The following is a 16,497-nucleotide window of genomic DNA, read 5'->3' on the forward strand; positions in this document are numbered from 1 at the left end:
GGAGGAATCCAACAAAGGGGGCGAGAGACCAGCTAGTAAAGAGAGAGGGCGAAAGGATGATCGGAGGTGAAGTGTAAAATCACTGCAATTATGCTTTGATATTAAATTAGCATTAGCGCCACAATCTTCTCCCTTAATAGCAGCTATATTGCTCAGTTATGTTAAACAACTTGTTAGTTATTGCCTATCTCGTGTAGGATTAGAAGTCAAGCCATCATTACAAAACCCTTCTACCCTAACAGACACTATGATTTTAATTACAGCCTAGTACTACCTCTGTGTACACTTAGATGCAGCAAATAATTTAGTTAGCACAGGATCCAACTACCAGTGATTTGAGTTTAACACGACTGAAAATTATTCTCACGTTATTAATTGATTATAATCGACACCAACAGTGAAGTTGCGTGAAAACAGTGGAGAATGATTAGCTATCTAATTAGACTGCAGCTCCCAGTATTACCTATTGAAGCGCTAATACACATCACCACATTAATACTGACACGCCACTCAGTGACGTTTTTGTGTTTTGAAAGTTTTGAAAGTTTTGAAAAGGTTAAAAAGGTTAAAAAAGACATCAGTTCTGATATACTATAATATGAGAGTAGTATGGCATGCTGTCTTGAACCACTCTCATCCTAAAAGTGGTTTCATCCAGTGGTGGGAAGTACCTCAGTTCATTTACTGTACTGAAGTACAATTCTGAGGTACTTTGCGTTAATGCAAGTATGTGACCTCTGCTAAACAGCGCCCACTGCAGCCCCAATTAACAGGAATTAACAGACTACAAGGACATGCTAAAACATGTTATACACTCATAAAAAGCCAAAGTTGGGCTCAGAGTAAGAGAGAGAGTGAAACCAGTGGTGGTTGAGCGAGATAGAGAGTGAATGAAAAGAGGGAGCGGTGTTGGCAAGAGCAAAACGGTGAATCCAAGAAATAAAGCATTTTCTTTTCATCATAAAACTAGTATCCATCAACAACCTCATTGAACTTTGTGATCCATTTTAATATGATACGCCTTGGTCTTTTAAATCGAGCATTTAAACTTTTAGTTGTCCTAAAAATGGATGCACAAGGCGATTATTGACAGTATGGCCCAATAACAAATTGTGGGATTTAGAAGAATTTTGGGGTGCATACATTTTGTTGCACTCAATAATGTATTTGTTTAAATTATGGTTATGGCTATGGAAGAAAAGGAGAATGCTTACACTAACAAGTTTTGCTCAACTCTTTAAGAATCTAAGTGAATATAGCCTGAATTTATGTAGCCAGATAGAGGCTTTAAATTAGAAGCAATCTGGAGGGGATTTCACACAAAAAGGAAAATGCTTGCATGCTGTAAAAATTGTGCTTATGGCCATAAAGCACAGCACAGTGTCTGTAATGCACAGTGTGCAGCTGGTCAGGCAGTTTCTATAAATGACTTGTGCACTCCGTATAACTATACGCTACTCTGTGTGTATGTTATCATTTACACCACATAAATGTGCTTTGTAATTATAATTGTTACGGAAATATGGATTATATGGAAAACGGTGGATGATGCCATGCGTAAAGTCTCTGTTGTTGATGAGTTCATTCAAGTGCAGAGCCAGCGGGCAGCAGTCAGAACCTTTAACCTACCCTGAGGTTATGTAGACATAATCAAAGAGGTGTTACATGTCACATGGCCAAAACTAGTGGAGCTAGCATTTGTAGTAATTCACCATGAAGGCAGACCTTGTTTAACATTCCTACACCTTTATCTGAGCTGCGGATGACCTTCTGTCCTCTGAGGAACAAACCTAGAACAAAAGCAAGAATGTTGGTTAACCACGTTTGCCAGCAGTGAATTTAACATGAAAATGTAATTGCCCAAAGCACAGCGCAGGCTGCCTGACGGTGTTTATTTTTTGAGACATATACATTTTTTAACTTGCCTAGAGCCAACAGAATACTTAACAAATTGCAAGTCTGTTTTCGCTGATGCCATGTATTTTTCAATTAATACCGTTTTAGAGTTGAGAAAAAGGTGTAAAACATATACAGTGTGTGCATTTTTTATACATGATATATTGCTGGTAATAATATACTATCATTAAAGTTACGTTCCTCTAAATATTACTGTTTCAAAGCCACAGTTGACAGTGGATTAGCTGTTAATTCATGATATAGCGTCATACATAAATACAAATGAGACTGGAATACAAGCAGATCAGTGATTTATTAGAATGGACATGGACTTGCTTGAAAGCTTTAAGAGCGTTGGGTGATACAGATGTAGCTTATCAGGCCATCAGTGTCACTGACCTGAATTAACTGGAACTACGTACAGCTAACAAACTGCATGAACCATGTATGACACAAGCTAGGCTAAAGTTGCCATGACTGACATGTGGGCTGATTGCTGGAAAATGTTCACATGCGTTCATGCATCAGTTGGCAGAATGGTTTCATTCTTGAAATATCCTCTGTTATGGCAGGGGAAACCATGTAGTAGTTTAACATATACAGTAGCTCGTAGCACCATCAGCTAAGAAGGTGTTAGCAAGGAGTGATATCATCATCCTTCAATTTACTGCTTTGGCCAATGATTCTAGGTTGCTTTGGTTGCTAACTTTCTGTTTCTATCAAGATGGAGGAACAATTGCTCCTGGGGTACCTTGCAATAGTTGTGAAATCCTGTCTCATAGTACTGTAATCATAAAGTGTTTTGGAAGCTGTTTCACCTTCGAAGTATTTTGTCTACTACACAAACAGGACTTCCCAGATCTTATTAAATCTTACCCCTAGCCACATCCCCATCCCAACACAGCCTCTTTGATTATTTTCTTTTTAATGTAGTGCAATATTTTATATATATAACGCCCACTTAAAGGAAAACATGGACATTTGGGGAAATAACATTCATTCCCTTTCTTGCCCAGTTAGAACAGATCGACCATTCATATCTGCATGTTAAATACGGAGGTATAGCCAGCAGCGGCATAACCTAGATTAGCATAAAGACTGGGAACGGGGAACTGGCTAGCATGGCTTGGTCCAAAGGTTACAAAATCCGCCTACCAACACCTCTGAGGTTCACCTATTGACACTGTTCTAAAACAAAAGTGTAAAAACATCAGTTCCACATTTTATGGAGGGTTATTTGCTGGGCTACTTCTTAGCTGGTAACTTTTTGGAGTACCTTACTGGTTGCCTGGCAACTGATCCCTAAACTGCATGATAAACCCAAAAGAAAAGACCCATAGACATGGAGCAAAGAGCCCGTTTCAATTCTTTAATTCTGATTTATACCTTTATCCTTTCAGTTTCCCATGCGTTCATGTAAATGATGTTTTCTGCATTTCATTGATCAAAAAATCTCTAACTAATTCTGATTGGACATGCTATCAATCTGTGATTAGTGAATAGTTTGGCCATATCATAAAGCAGTCACTGTGGCCACAAGTGACAATCACAGGATGACAGTAATGGCTAAAAAGTTAAATAACAGTAGACAAAATAATGTTATGCAGCAATATGTATGTAAACATAAGCTACTGGTCATACCACCAAAACCCCTGACTGTATTAAATTCAGCAAGGGTTTTTAATTGCTAATGAATTTAACTTTGTATATGTTAGAGGACAAATGTATGTACATAGTGTCACTTTAATAGTATTAACCCAAACCCCCAAAACTATAGTATTTTGTCCAACTTTAATTTCAAAATAAACTGTTCTGTACCAAATATTTGACTCTTCTTAGTATAAGTGGTCTTGGTTTACATTGTATTCCTGCATTCAGTCGTCTTAGTCTTCACCCAAGCAATGACACTGACGCCAGACACTGAAAATAATAATGATAATGATGAATAATAATGACCTTGAATTGATAGCTGTTGTGGAATATACTATAGATTGCATACAAACTGCATATCCCTGTTTTTTTTCCTATCCTTTCCACCAAAGGCAGAGCACTTCCAATCGAGCGCCGCCTCTGTTGTCAGACGGATTGATAAGCCTCCAGGTGGCGCTTTTTGCAGGGAAGAAAACATAACAAATTAGCATCTGTCATAGGTTGTCAGACAGAGAGCCACGACACTGGGTCAACAGCTGCCGGGGATTTGATTAAAGTGGCTGCCAAGTTAACGCAAAAAGCCTCAGAAAATAGACTGCGACTTAATTAGAAATGCATTACCAGCAGATCACTTTTATCCTGGATGGTGACAAAACAATTTGTACACCATTGACGGAATTATTCTTGATTCTGTTTGAGCTACAGTATTTATTACAATTGCTCCAAATCTGAATAACAAAAGCAGTGCTCTTCTGGCTTTGAAAGTGCACATAATTACCAGTTTTACTTGGGTAATGTGACTTGTGGAAACATCCCTTTTGTTTGAATTCGGAAGCTGGCTGACATAAAAGCTGAACCCTAGTTTTGGGATGAAACCAAATTTGCTCAGACAACAGCAGAGCCTGCTTTACAAGGCTGTCAGGATCCTATAAGAACTGCTTAAAAGATACCAACCTTAATATACATCCTTGTCACCAACCTTGCATACTTGCCATCAAATCCATACATACCCACTCCGATGGAGAGCAGACGCCGTGACTTATCGAGGTCCCCGCTGAAGGCGACGCTTATGGTGACTGATGTTAGAGGCCCACGCCTGGCTGGTCACTCTTGAGAGCCTTGTGTCTCGCTGCCGCTGTGTATCCTTTCACCGCCCCCACCCACCTCTCCTCTCTACTCAGTTTTTGTGTTCGGAGGTCATCAGCGGAACTGTCAGCATGCAATTTCACACAGAAAAGATTGCTGTATGCGCGTGTAAAGCAGACAGGGAAATGATGTGTCCCACCGCGATTGATGACACAGTTTGGACATGCGAGTGCGAAGACAGTGACTAAATGAACATTTGACTCTCGTGTAGAGTTTGTTATACATGAGGTCTTTTGTGTGCAAGAATTCAGAGTTCAGACAACATTTCTCAGATCATCTCCCCGATCTGAAGTCGAGTTTCTAGGCGTAACGAATGATCAATAACGTGCGGCGGCTGATTCTGTGCTTTTGAAATATGGAGCTATTGATTTGGGGTTTGTAGTGTGAACAAATTGAGCTACGTGCCTAGCGCTGCAGGTCAAAGGTCAGATACAGAGCAGTCGCCCTGGAGGTGTTGGGAGGAGTATTGATAAAAAATTGCCAAAAGAAAGACTTTTTAGATTACAGTGACACAGTGAATCATCTCCATGTTTAGAGTAACCTAAAGCCTATTCATATTTAATGAGAGAACAAAGCTGTCACATTGCAGTGGACTCCTAATATAAAAAATTCATAGGATGAGGATTTATGGTTGAGCCAACAAGGAATCAAATGCTATAATTCGGCTGATACGAGATAGTGTTTTGCTCTGTTGAAGGCAAATGTAACTGAGTGCCAAGTATTACCATACATAGATTTGGGTGTATTGTTTTGTCACAGATATACAAAAACACTTCAAATATTGAGGGAGAAAAAAATAGGTCTAATTAGATGCATGGCCAGAAAATAATAGCCCACTGTGACTGGCGACTGGTGACATCTAGGGAAGCTGGCATCTGAACTGGAATAAATCTCAGCCAATTTTTCTCTGGCACAAAGGAGACGGTGAGTCACTTTAAACTGTAGCAAGCTGTAGCGGTGACGAATGCAAATAGATGAGGAGCGAATGTGATCAATAACGACGGCCCAAGTGATGTCAGGGATAGTCACACGAAGGTCTTGTTCCCAGGCGTCTTTTGTTTTGGTCAATGTCGGAGGATTAATGTGTTGAACGGCGTCAAGTAACACTGAGTATGACCTTTAAGGTTTGTTACAGAACTTATACAGTACTCTGAAGTAGAAATGAAGGAGAATGTTCCACTTCAAGCGTGTAACTGTCCATAAAATAAATTGTGCAGTGTTGTATTTTATATCTAACTAAATAAAGGTATTAATTAAATCAGGTATTTAAAGGTGCAGTGTGTAACACTTTGGAGGATCTATTATCAGAAATGGAATTCATAGGTATGCTTTCATTAGTGTATAATAACCTCAAAATTAGAATTGTTGTGTTTTTGTTATTTAATATTGAGCTGTTTTTAGCTACAGATGCCACGGGTTGCCTTCCGTGGAGGCCGCCACATTTGAACTGACATTTTTCTACAGTAGCCCAGTGCAAACAAACCAAAAGATGGACAGGCAACGTTGTATAGTCAAAAAATGTTGCTGCCGTCGATTTGTTTATACGCCAGCTAACTAATTTGCCTGATATTTGTAGGTCTTTAGACCGCTGTGGAAACAAAGACAACAATGGGCCTTCCTTTTCCTTGAAAAGTACTAAATGTTCTGGGTTCTTTGGGTGGAAATACAGCTTAAAATTTGCACAATAATTGAAATGCTGGGTATTTCTGGGCAGTGGCGACAAAAGGGGTTAGTGTTATGAGGCACTGAAACCAAATCCTTATAATATTTTAAAGGAACAGGACCTTTGTGGGAGAATTTGTAAGTTTAACAGAAGTAAGGCAAGAAAATAGGGGAGACAATCAATTTTGAGTAGTAGACGATCAGACAGGATGAATTTCTTCAGTGTTCTTCAGTCATTACTGTAAATATGCCTTGAAAAGTCAAGTTTTTTTGCTTATGGAGGCTTTCTTTTGACTGTCAGTGGTTGCTTTACTGCGTCGTGTACATATCACCATCACCCTCATCCAACCCCACCCTTATCCACCACTCTGCAAACCAGAAAAGCTAAAGAATGGTGACAAAATCTAGGAAACTCGCCAAACTGATCCTTTAAAATAAATTGAATCAGATATTCAGAGGATATATCAGAGCCACTAGGATGATAGCACAAGTTTTGACAAAGCAAAGGTACCAGACAGACAATGAATAAAGACATAAACGATTACTTTGCTGTCGCGCCCCACCTCCCCTCCACCTCCACCCCCTTTCAGTTTCATCTCAAGACCTCCAGTGGAGAAATATGCATACAGTATGTGGAGGATATGTGCATTGCTCCACAGTGATTCATATCAGCGGAACACTTTTAATCCTTTGTGGTGAATTAACAAAAAAAGTGCATTAGCAGGCATTCATTATGCAAGGCAATGAGTCAGAAGTAATGTGCAAAATTACTAGGACTTTGCAATCCATTATTGTGACTTATTTTCACACTGGGTGAACAGAAAAGAGTAGAATGGCATAGAATTAGCTATAAGATGGACTGGACTAGGCAGCCACATGGAAAAACATAATTTCAAGCTATCTATGAATGCCTTTTTAGCAAAAACATGTCACATCATGTCACTATTCTGCAAAAGCAGTGCTTCCATGTTGCGTGATCTGACGTAGTGTGTGTGTGTGTGCATGCACTGTGCGCGAGTTTGGGTGTGCGTGCCCGCGTGCGATGGGTTCAGCGTTCACATTTGTTCGCTGTCATTTATTAGCAGAACCAGACTGCAGCTTCAACCTGCTGGAGGCAACGCAAGCTATTTAAAGAAATCAGAGCCACACCAAGTCTCTAAATGAAGCAGGGGGCGAATGAGGGCGAGACAAGGAAGGGAGGGGGGAGGGCAGAAACAGAGGCACAGAGGGAGCGAAAATGACAGGGTGGGCAGGGAAGAAAAGGGGAGGAAATTACGGAAGTCAGGAGAGAATGTGGGGGAGAGAGATGCTGAGGGGAGGATGGGAGGGGAGGCGTGTGTGAGCTGCAGAGTGCTGCTAAGACAAGAAAGGTGCAGGGGTCATAGAGGGGGAGAGATGGAAATTTGGAAAGATGGGGCAAGGCAAAACTACAAGAGTGAACAGGCATGATATGAAGGAAAGGAAGTAAACAAGTCTCCCTTTGAACTGAAGGGAAGGAAGATGTGAAGGCGAAATGGATACAGGGAGGAAAGGAAATGAAATGCAAAAAAAAAGAAGGCGAGATGAGGAAAGGAAGGAGCTACTTGAGGGATGTTAATGTCAAAGAAAGATGTTGAATTCGAGCCTTACACCGACAAATAATGAGACCAAAATGGCACAAAACTAGAGATTGTTTGCAGATTGTGTCAAAATTAAAGGTTACTATATCGTGATACTGTATGTAGTGGTAGAAATTCAGCCGAAGGTCAAAGCTAAAATTAGTAGCATGCATTAATGTAATATAGCTCATGATTAAGTCTACAGCAGCGGTAGGCAAAGAGCCGAACCTGTAACAAATATTTTTTTGGCCCCCAACAAAAGTTTTCACTTTCATAGTTTGCGTCAAAACTTGTGCGTTATAACTTGCGTTATAACTATATATATATACTATAACTATAATTGCTAACCATGCATGAGCTTGTTACGGATAAGACCAATGGCTCGTATCTGAAACACAAAACGGCAGCAGTGTAATAGGCATGCATATGGTGTGCTATAAAAACTGTTACTATGGCAACAGTACTTTTATTTAACCACAAGTGAAAAGGGTCCCTGTTTATTAGTGTGGAATAATCTAAAATATATTAATGCAACATATGTGTATGAGCCATTTTTAGACACATAAAACAACAACTTGTATAACTCTGTTTTAATGTTCCAAAAAATTAAATATATTGGCTACATGTAGAAATGTGTTTCCACTGCACTAGTAAAACTGACTAATTACTGACCAAAGCTATCATGCTATTGGCTTACTTTCCCACCAACAGGGTGGAACCTTAGCACCTACTTTTGAACAGAGAATTTCAACAAAACATAAATTTATAAAATGAAATTGGTTCAGAACCCTAGTAGTTGGTTGTTGTGCATTGTGCAACACCTGCTGTTAATGATGCATATTTTGTTACAATGGTTCTACTCAAAAACCGGTGGAAACTCGGGGTGGTTCTCTGGGTAGCACCAAGGTTATTGATGAAAGGAACCAGTTAAACCGGAGCTAATTTGGTGGAAAAACACTGCGTTAGGCTGTACTTTGAGTACTTAAAATAGTAACTAAGTAGTAACTAAATTCTAATGTCAGCATGCAAACATTCTCACAGTGACAATGCCAACACCATCTTTGTTTAGCATGTTAGCTATTTTTTCCCCAATCCATCAAGTACATACGTAGACACATGTTTACTGGACAAGTGAACTATTTAACTTGATTGTGGTACATTCAGGGAATCACCAAAGTCATTAGGATTTATCCTCTGAAGATTACAAATATCTGTACAAAATTGAATTGCAAACCATCCAGTAGGTGTCGAGTTATTTTAGGAATGCAACATTTCTGGGGAATTTTGTGGAAAAGCTCACCTCAGAATGGTTAGAGCTTGCTAAAGAGAGTCCCTTTTGAAACACCACCACCCAAAGCCTTACACGAAATGCGGTGAATTTGGCTTGTTTTGCTCTCCAGCAACCCTTTCCTGTTTGTTTGCTATTGTCAGAATGCTGCTTCAAAAACCACTGCATCCTTTGTCAGCAACAAACGAGACCCCGAGCCACAGAAGAAATGGGGTCTTTTCTTTTTTTTTGGTTTGAACTAAAGCTGCAATTAAGCCACGTATGCTTGTTTTTAAGGGGGGATTCAAATGATGGTGTGCCTCACTGCCCCCAGATATAATGCAATTTAACTGCCTTCATTTTACCAGCAAGATGAGAAATTTCCCCCAATAGCAGTTTTCGGCTGAAAGTATTGAGTTCTCATAGAAGAAGGAATTTAATTGGAGCCATTGACAGGCTCCTTTTTCCTTACAAATGTAAAGGATACCCACATGTTAATCCTCTATTTAGCTGAGTTGGTGCTCTTCGATCTATCTGCTTCAAGTTCCACAGGATTTAATGTAGCCACGAGGCAAAAACAAGAAGTGCCAGAACTGTTTATTTTTTGTAGAATTGATGGTTCAATTTGCTAATTTTTTTTTAAACTGCTTGCTCTAGCAGAGTAAAGCCAAAAACACATTGTTACGGCAAATACTTGGAACCTTAATCAGAAGCCCACGTGCTCTACATTCAGATGCGTTAAAGGTTCGATTGGACTTTCAAGACAAATGCTGTGATACTTTTAAAATGACAGCTTTCGGTGTATTTTTGATGTACTTTTATAAACTCTGCCTCAGTCTGTAGGAGCGTTGCTAGCCCAATCTATAACTACAGCGCTGACTAATTAAGCAGTCATTAAGATAACAAGCCAATGCACTGAGATTAATGAGAAAACGGTTTCAACCCTCTGGTGCTGCGTGGCTAGGGGAAGCTCGAGGAACTTGAGGAAACTCTAATGCGCTAAAATGAGTAGCAGGTGAAACACCTTCATGTTTTATTTATTTATTTATTACATTATTTAATGGTTTGGTAAGTAAAAATGACTGACTCGCAGCTTTGAAATTATACACTGTAATCGAAACCACCTTTAGTCTGAAACCATAGGAAGGGGTCACAAGGATTTATGATATACAGGAGCATAAATAGGCTTATTTTTGAAAATATCTCTTGAATTATGAGCAGGTTAAGTCTGATAGAGCGGGACAACACACTGTAGGTGAAATTAACTGTCTTCTAAACTTTAAATGTATATCAGTATGAGCCAGGACATAATTAACCAGTTCTTCATCTATGATTTTATCATAGCAGTGATAGTTCTTGCAGGCTCTTTCAGATCAAAACGAATGCAATGATAATAAACTGTAATTAACTTTACAGGCCTTATTAAATTACGCACAATACAAGTATGTCACATTCGATAGTAGTTTAGGGTAAGGTTGGGGTAGCGGGGAAGAAAAAAGAGAGCGTACCTATTGAATAAGAGAGAGAACAAACAAACCGAGGCAGGGAGAGTATCCCAGTTAAGACTCTGAGCCAGGGTAAATCAATATTCCAGAGGAGGGTCAGGGGATTAGTAAAGGGCCACTGACACCATCCTGGATAGAAACCTTTAAATGATTAGGAAAATGAGAGTGCAGTTGCAAAAGTGAAGAAAAACACGGACAAACAGAAGTGTTGCCAAGCTGGGGTTCCCCTGACAAAGGAGGGTACGCAGAGGGTGGCGATCCAGCGTCCACTTATTGCTGTTCCTGCTTTTGGCAAAATAAAAATCGTCTATTGGACTAAGGGACAAGTGCTTACACTGCATCTCTTGCGAATGTGAGACAACGATGGATTTCCGTCGGGCCCGAAAGTGTCTAACAAATAGGGTTGTGTCCCGAACAGATATGGCAACAGCATTTATATTCCAAATGTAAATCAATCTCGGGCCTTGTGTGCCCTGAGTGTACAGCAGTGTTGTGACATTGAATGCAAAGGCCTCTTTTGCTCAGCTGCTAATTGAAAGGCTCAAATCTTATTCTCAGTCATTTCACTGCACTTGAAGGCACACAAAGCCTTGTTATAACATTATTAATACACGTTGGAGGCATCATTAAGAGTCTAATTTAATCCATCTGTCTGCTGGTGATTGCATAGAGCAGGCTTTGGAATAATGAACATTTTGTGATTTAGATGCATAATACTTTGATAATATTGCCCCCCACCCCCACCCCCACCACCACATTCGGTCATTAGCATATCTCGAGTCGCTCTTAAACACATTTTCAGATAGAGCTGAACTCAAGTTTGGAGTTCCTCTTCGTTATGTCGGGGTTTGTTGGACTACGGAATACCATCCACATACCTCAACAGAGAAACAAGCCCCCACAAAAAAGCAGCAGTAATAGGACAGGACATGAGGATTAGAGGGACAATCTTGAAAGGTTTATTTTTCTCATGGGGCTGCCTAACTCGTAGTTAGAAAAGGATTATGGGAGTCCACTGGATTTGTCCAGAATGGATGACTTACTCGGGGTTGTACAACAACGCTGTGGTTCTCTTTTTTTATTTGTTAGTTCACTTTTATAGCCTCAAATCCCTATTAAGACCAAAAATCTGGAACTGTGTATTGTGTTCTCACCACACTGCATCATTTCTCTGATTCCCAACGCAAATTTATGTCATATGTTCTCACAGTACTTAAACCATACCCTGCAGTCATTGGCTTATATCCTGCTTCATCCCAGCTGCTCCTTCTCTAGCACCTGGCATTACCAGGTGTTTATATTGTGAGGAGATCTGGGGATGTTATTTTCCATCAATTTTTAAACGTCTCTTCATGCATACATACCCTGGAATCCAATTCGTCCTCTGCTCGCCAGACTGTCGTTAATATCACAACCTCTTAGAATATTCACACCTTCTTGCAATTGATGGCGAGTACCTGGGGTAAAGCCTTTTCGTGACACTTCTTTGCATTTGTGTGCTTTGTCAAAGTATTTTTTTCTATATCTAAGGAATATTTTTTTCATTTTCATTGCTCCTCTCGAAAAAATGGATGCACATATTTGTCAAGCTTAGTTGAAGAAGCGACATAAGCCACTCCAGAGGTGACTCAGGCTATGAGGTGCATTCTGTATTACATTTATAGTTCCCATTTTGCTGCATTTTTATGTGAATCAGTGATATTCAGTTATGAGGCCCGTAACTGCAGTCTTAAAATGTCTAAAAAACTATACTAATTACAAATGACAAAAGTCATAACCTGTTCTAAGGACGTTTTAAATACCTTTCAAGCTTCCAGTGTAAAGCAATAGCAACGTATGTGTGTTAATACAGCTCTGATACAATGCAATCGTTTCTTGTGAATCTCTTGTGCGTGTGAAGGCAATCTGAATGGCGGACTCCGCCACAACCAATAAAATCAACTATATAGAGAGATTATTGCCTGAAGGGAAACTTTTTTTCAACCTGGAAACCTTTTTCCCATGTTTTTGTGTCAAAGGTACTAATGTGGATAACAAGTTTGGAGTTTTGAGTAAGAGCGCTGCAGCTAGCAGCAACCTACTGCTCTCAGCCGAAACAGGCTAATCGCAGGCAATTGCGCACTGTCAAAATATGAAAAGAGGCTAACTTTGTCTCAGATCTGGTCTGTGAAATCTCCTCTGTGGGCCTAGGGTACACATAGGGATTGCAGAAAATACCCATAGCATATATATGGGGTTTGATATCACGAAAATCTGTTAGATTCTGACAAAAAAAACTAGTATATTTTCCATATAGCCACAATGTTTGTAATCTTAACTATGACAGTTATCAGTTATATTGTAGAAAAGGTTTCCACATCCTCAAACACAACCTGGGGTTTCACAGAATTCTCCAATATCCCTTTTTTCTTTGTTATAACAAATTACAGTGTAAATTATTTCCTTATATCTAGCTGAATAAATAAAAAATAAAAATAAAAAACATTTTTCACTTTTGAAATATTGACTTTTTTCGCCATCAAAACAGCAGGTGTTAATGCAAAAACATGGAAAATAAACAGAACCCCGTGACCCAAAAATGGCGAAAAATATGAGAAGCAACACGTCTGAGCATGCTACGGTTGATGTGAGGACAGACCACAAGCTAAAAAGAATCTCAGTGGCCCTAATATAATGTGACAAAGGCGTGAATAACTTGAAATGACACGTTGGATCTGATCTTAGCGATATTCCTGAGATGAAAGAAGCCTGACTGAACCAGTTTAGCAATATGCTGATTGAAATGCAAAGAAGTATCGAAAATACACCCCAAATTTCTTGGATACTGTCATTACATGGATAGATAGGGAGCCCAGGGATCGCTGAGCTGCCTCTGCGATGGGATTGGGACAGATGATTAAAATTTCCGTCTTATCAATGTTCAACTGGAGCAAAATATCAACCATGCAGGGAGAAAAATGTGGATTATAGTAGTTTTTGTGAGTGTGATTGGCTCAAAGGCACATTCTGATTTCAAGTGCATGTGTTTAATACACTTTTTTTTTCCAGCTACATTATTAAATTGTAAACTTAACAAGCACCAAGGGGCTAATTTAATTGTTTATTCCTTCCCAAGGACAACTCCAACTTTATTATCCATAAAGTACTTCACAGTCTTTGTTTGATCTGTGTCATATTGAATAAATTGCCTGTAATAATATGCGTGTTGTCTCAATGAAAGTCCTCCATGTGTGCTGTCTGCTCGCACACATGAACACACACACACGCACTTGGGTAATCCCATGGGGGAAATTAGCTAAAGCGCACATGTTGAAACATTAGGGTGAGCATGCCAAGGACAGCGTTTAGCTGGGTTGTTTTACATTGCGTGACGCTAATTTAACTTCTCGTAGTTTTTTAATAATGCATCTGCAATTCAAATACATATTGTGAGATTGCATATAAATGAGGACATTCTTCCATTACTAAATTAATGTATCTGCCCCTTTTAGCTTATTCATTTTCTAGCGCTACCAGGAAAAAGATCATACTGATTGCATGCTGCAGATCCAAAAGAATTATCCCCATGGGTTGTATTACTAGTAATGCTAATATTAATGTCACTGCTCCTGCTAATAACAATAATTATGTACTTTTTGCACGTCTTTACTTTACACCTTTCCTGACTCAGTGGCCATAGGCCTCGACTTCACTTCTGCCTTCACATCATTAAATAATGCATTACTCTTAATAGGTCCATGTATGATTAATGAATAGTCTATTAGCTGACAACAACCCATATCTATTTATTACAGTAGTGATCACCTGCAATTAAAATGGCCACCCGCAATCGAGGGGCAGAGGATCTACTCGTTTGCAGAGTCGCACTCAGAACAGCACTGACTGTAATTACAGAACAGCTATGCCATAGCTTAATTAGAGCTGTGCACTCTGAGCATGTCAGTGGAAACTAAAGCACCCTTTCAGCCACATGTTTAGGCTGAAGTGAGAATTTAGATGGATTTCCAGCCAACTTGGGAGTCCTAGACCCTAATAACGGGGTGTTTGTCAGTCATGATGAACCTACTGGTGTGGTGCCACTGATCAAGTAGTATATTTACCATATGGACGAGTGCTAAATAATGTACCATCTAATGGAAAAGCACTGCTAAAGAGGCCTTAGCCGAAAAATATAAAAGGTTATGTGGACTTTGCCGCCAGTATTACGAGCTGCAGAATTTATGCCTTTTTACGGAGATTCCTCCCTTGTTTATTTCAGTTTAGTCTAAAATCTGAAAGCATCATCTTTATGCATTATTTTTTAAAGAGCTTAAATATGATTTATAATTAGACTACAACTTGCAAAGTGTGACATTTGAATTTATAATCGTGCTAGAATGTTCTCATCTTGTAGCGAGACAAATAAATGCACTTTGGAGAAATGTGCTTTGGACAGTACATTGCACATAACTAGAAAATAAATAATAAGCAAATATGAATGCCTAAACAATTTACACAATGATATTTCCTCTCTTCTTTGCATGCTGAGCAAATGTTTAACCATGCATTGCAAATACAAGCAAAGCTTGTTTTTCCTAATGAAACATTGTTGTAAAGCCTAGCTGACAGTGCCTCACTAAAGCTGCTTCCATTCCAATGAGGAAGGTTCAGGTTCGATGAAGAGCTGTGTAATGTCTATAAGACACAGTATTTTACTGAATAACGCCAAGTCATCGCGGGCAGCCATGGCAGGATGGCTCTTTTCTTTTACTCGCTGTAACAAGGAAGAAAATGTCTTCACTGGGGGGGAGTGCCTTTCTTTAAAATGGGAAGTGAAATATGAATATTCAATTTAGCATGCTTTACATGTGTGCTTCTGAATGCAGATAGTGTTTATTTGTGGCTCCGTCTGGTGAGGGGAAATAACTATTTAAAAGTTTGAAGATTAACAGCCAGTGTTATTGCTGCCAAAATTCAAGATAATTCAAAACTGGACTACTGCTGTGAACTAAAAAAACATGTAAATTTCTCTATTCTCTATTAATTTATTTTTTTCCCTCAAACAACCACATTAATCACCAGAGTTCTCAACTGTAGAATAAACTATCACTTCAAACTGCTGCCTGCTATGGTTTCTTCTGACCTCCTGATTTATTTCTAAAGTAAAAAACTGTTCGCTGCCTTTGGCTGAGGCTGTTAGTCCGAGGTGTAAATTAGGGCTGACACCCTCTGGTCGGTCGGTTGATTGGTATTTTTGTGGGTGGGAGATGTATTTTATTATTTGAGTGATCAGTGAATTCTGATTATGTGTTATGAAAATAGTATTCAAATATACTTGACTCAACAAATGTGGTTCTGTTTGGATAGGGGTATGGTTTAAGATAAGACCTATAAATCAGAACTGCTTTCTTAACAAAGGCTAACGTTAACTGTTCAAGCTCAATGAAGGATCGGAAATGTTACCGACTGTCCGTGACCTGACTTTTTTGAGTCTGCCGCGTTTTGCGTTCATTTTGTTGTTTGAACTTGGCTTTAGCATGTAACTAAGTGGCTACTGCCTCAAGCCAGGGGGGATTTGGGACTGATATTCTAATACTGAGGGACAGTGAATAGAAATTCTGAACATTAAGCCTCATTGGAAGCCAGTTAAATAACGAGAGCAGTAGGTTGGATAGCTTGGTTAGCTTTGTGGTTGCACGGAAGGACATTTTGCTCCAACACAGAAAAAAATGGAAATTCATTCACTTAAAGCATGAAAGAAACAAAATATTAGCCAAATTCTAATTATGGGTAG

This window comes from Morone saxatilis, unplaced genomic scaffold (genome assembly GCF_004916995.1).
Source record: "Morone saxatilis isolate NCDOM2014 unplaced genomic scaffold, NCSU_SB_2.0 Contig6, whole genome shotgun sequence".
Taxonomy (NCBI): Eukaryota; Metazoa; Chordata; class Actinopteri; family Moronidae; genus Morone; species Morone saxatilis.